Below are 4,012 nucleotides of genomic sequence, written 5' to 3'. Positions count from 1 at the left end.
GCCTGCGGCGCTGCCCCCTGCCGGCCGCGCCGGGGCTCTGCAGCTCCCGGCGGCGCGCGGGAAGCGATCCCGATGCGGCAAAAATCGGGAGCGCCGGCACGCGGCGTGGCGCGACACAGAGCCCTGCGGGCCACGCCGTTGCACAGGCACCTTGCGGCCGCCACTGCCTTCCAACGGGGCGGGTTCTGCTATTCTGCTACTTTGCATTTTATACAGCTGTCAGTTCCATTGGATTGGCTGGTTACGCACTGTGTGAAAAAGCACCATTTGCCATCGATTTTCTGCCTTCTTTTCTCAAATTCTCTGACACAGAGTTTATGCCTTCATTTATGCCTTATCAATATCAATTACCTGCCCAGTGGTGCCTCAGCTGCACAACACCGTTTTAACTTCTCCGTTTGTGTTTACTCCACCTGTCTTTTCCTAGTTTTGCGTTTCCCCACGTGTCTCCGCCCTGGGCCGTTGCTACGCAGTAAGTGAAAATCACCACTGAAATGCTCAGAGGAGTCCAGTCACTTCCAGTGTCCGTAAAGAAAATACTTCTAATACTTGCACACAATACTCTTTTTCCTCTTCTGTTGTAATAACTTGGACCACTCATAGAGACCCACCATGAGAAATACTGTTACCCATTTCATCCATTATTTTCCCCTTTTATTGCAGTTTCAGACTGACCTGTCCATTTCTGGCTTTCATTTGATTAGGTTAGAAAAGGCCTGTCTGCACGCTTAAATTCCGGGATTACGGATGCACATTCTCAGCTGCCAAACCTGGTCACTTCCACCACCCGATAAAGCAAACTTACCCTCCCGGGTTACAACCTGTGATATCACTAGTTTTATTTCGAGCCTTGTTCCCTGGTTGTTGGTCCTGGGTTTCCTCTGCCAGGAAGGCACGTGCCAGGTCTCACCCCAGTGCCTGCAACCCTCTTTTTTAATCCTCACCCCTCTTGTCTGCCCCTTCCATTAATCCATTAACTCACGTCATGCAGCTCAAGCTGGTGGGTTCTCAAATTCCCGCAGTGAAACTGGGAAATGACCTTGTCCTTCATGGTGATTCTCCACTTACAGCGCAGTTTAGACCTGGGAATCTCAACTATTTATTCAATATCCCTTGTTCACCTCTCTTCTTGCTGTTAGCCCTGTGAATCATGGGCAGAACTAGCAGCTTTCACCCCTGACTAGGAAAAGCAGCTTTACCAGGGATGTTGCACTCTAAGTTATTTTTTGGCTTCAGATATCACTGCTTTCTAATTTTGTTTCTCTATATGGCACATATTTTAAGTTTAATTTGCTCCCATTAACCTCACTTGACCTTAGTTATTGATGTAACAAAACTGAATTGCTGTTATTCCAGAAATGTTAAAACAGTAGACATGGGGCAGCATCTTTGGAGCTCTCCATCTGAGCCTAAAACTGAAGAAATAAACAGTTCTAAAAACTGGTAATTTAAAATGCTTTGTATGGTGTCTTAAATAACTAAAAGAGTGTTTTATTACAAAACTAAATATATATCAGTTTAAGATGTTCCACTTAACTATATATCACGTTAGGCGTTCAAGATTTATTTTCCAGGAACTGATAGCTAGTTCTGTTCCTGCTCTGTTTCACCAGGCAGGTGTTCCTAATAAATCCAGCTTGGGGCCTTTTACAAATTGCTTACAGAAGGATCAAAGCTTCCCTCCCATCCGTGTGTGATACTGTCCAAAGAAAAAGTAAATACTGGGAAAGAATAACATTGCATTTCCTGGAAAATAGTGAAAATTTATTCAGTATGGATAAAGAAAACAAGAAACTCTCCCAATTATTTTATAAACATACATATAGGAATTTATACATATCTAGGAAGTTAAGAATCAATGAGCTTCATCACTATGGTACCATATATTTTTGTTATGTATTGTGTTAGATCTTCCTGGCAGAGCATTATAGAAATCTCTATTATTGCTGTGGCAGTAATAAGTCTTTTAAAAGCAAAGGCTAATTGCTTTTGCTGCATCTCATATTAACAGAGATGTTGTCTCCATCAATTCATAGGAACAATCTATTCTGCAAAGACGATTTGTCCTCCTCAGTCCTTGGATACCAGCCAGGTCCTCCCATGAGCTCCATCTGAGTCTCTGTAGCTCCCAATAACTCGCTCAGCTCCTTGACTACATTAACTATAGAGCAGTACACTATTATATAATGTAATTGTATAGTAATGGGCACGTTGCTGCCTGTCATGGAATCACGTAGTACTTGAGGTTGGAAGGGACCTCTAGAGACCATCAGGCCCAAGCCGTAGCCCAAGAACTCCATGCTGGAGTTCTTCCACTACAATGTTAATTTCAGAACAGTACTATTTGAGAATGAGGACAAAGAGCAGGACCTTTTCTCTGAAGTACTTGGTGCTACCACATACAGCTTCTTCCCCAAGATCTTGGGCCCAGCAGCTGTGGGATGGTCTTTACCTCCTCCATGTCTTCCACGCTCCCTTGGGACATGCAGCATCATGAGCTTGAGAGGCCTTGTTGGGCTGGAGGTCTGGCAGCGATGCAGGCAACGTCACCCAAATCCCTGAGGATTCAGTGGGAAATGGCATGGCCTCTACGGGGACTCCCAGCTTCTGCTATGAGCCTCTTTTTCTCTAAGCAGGACTCAAACATTTATTTTTCCCAGATGGTGCCATTGCAGACACCTCTTATTTATTTATGTATTTATGTATTTATGTATTTATGTATTTATGTATTTATGTATTTATGTATCTATGTATCTATTTATCTATTTATTTATTTATTAGTTATCAAATCCTAATAACACCAGTATGGATGATGTAATTTAGTTCTGTAAATTGAGTCACTTTACTCTGAATAAAGAGTATCTAAAAAGACCTTACCTTATTGTGAGAGCAAAATAATTCACTTCAAAATCACTTAATTCTTGGATTTCCTAACCCTTTTTCATGATTACATGAAGCACTTAAGCTACACTTCATTCTTTGTTAAATAAACAGAACAATGGTCTTGTTAAAATAAAACATCATATTACTTTCTTTTTTTTTCCTTGGGAGCTCTTTTTCCTTCCAGATGCCTGCTCAGAACATATTAAAATATACTGCTTACTGCTTATTATATACATACCTTACTGTTTATTATATACATATAATATATATGTATGTATATGTATATCAAAACATACTTATTACACTTACACTTACTTATGAAAATATAGGATATTTCTGAAAATATAGGATATTTCTGAAAATTTATAGACTGGAAGATGTGTCCTATGAGGAGAGGCCAAGAAAGCTGAGCCTGTTGAGCCTACAGAGAAGACTGAGAAGGATCTTATCATTGTGACACCCGAAGCGAGGGTGTCGCGGGGATGGACCAGGCTCTTGTCAGTGGTGGCCAGTGACAGGACAAGAGGCAACGGGCACAGACTGAACCTGGGGAAGTTCTGCCTCAATCTGAGCAAAATCCCCTTGGCTGGAGATGTTCAGAACCCCCTGGACACGATGCTGTGCAGGTCTCTTGAGGTGACTCTGCTTGGGCAGGGCCTGCACTACATGGTCTTCAGAGGCCCCTTCCCACCTCAACTGCTCTGTGATTCTCTGATTACGAGCAAATAGTCGCATGTTCCACAGCAACAGTCACTAACACGTCACAATTTAATCCTAAATTAATTCTGTATGAATCAAAAGTCTTCAGTACCTCCTTCCTCTGGGTTATCATTGGGTTATGGTTGGGAAGACGGACTCCTCCTGGCTAGGATTTTCAGGCACTTCACCATTTGCCTAGAAGCACAACCAGAAAACCAAGCTAATGTGAAATAACAGAATATGATTTTTAAATGCAACAGATATTCTTCCAATAACTTCCATGTGAACACTTATTTCAGAATTAAGATTCTGCAGCTTACCTAAGGTTTCTTTGCCAGACATTGCATTTATTAGTGTGAAACAAGATTATCCAGATTGGATTCTAGTTTGGAATACCCATTTTGAGTCATTACCCTCCTATGAATACAGC

Source organism: Nothoprocta perdicaria, unplaced genomic scaffold (genome assembly GCF_003342845.1).
Source record: "Nothoprocta perdicaria isolate Ctin4 unplaced genomic scaffold, notPer1 scaffold_280, whole genome shotgun sequence".
Classification (NCBI taxonomy): domain Eukaryota; kingdom Metazoa; phylum Chordata; class Aves; order Tinamiformes; family Tinamidae; genus Nothoprocta; species Nothoprocta perdicaria.
This window is presented reverse-complemented; position numbering follows the sequence as displayed.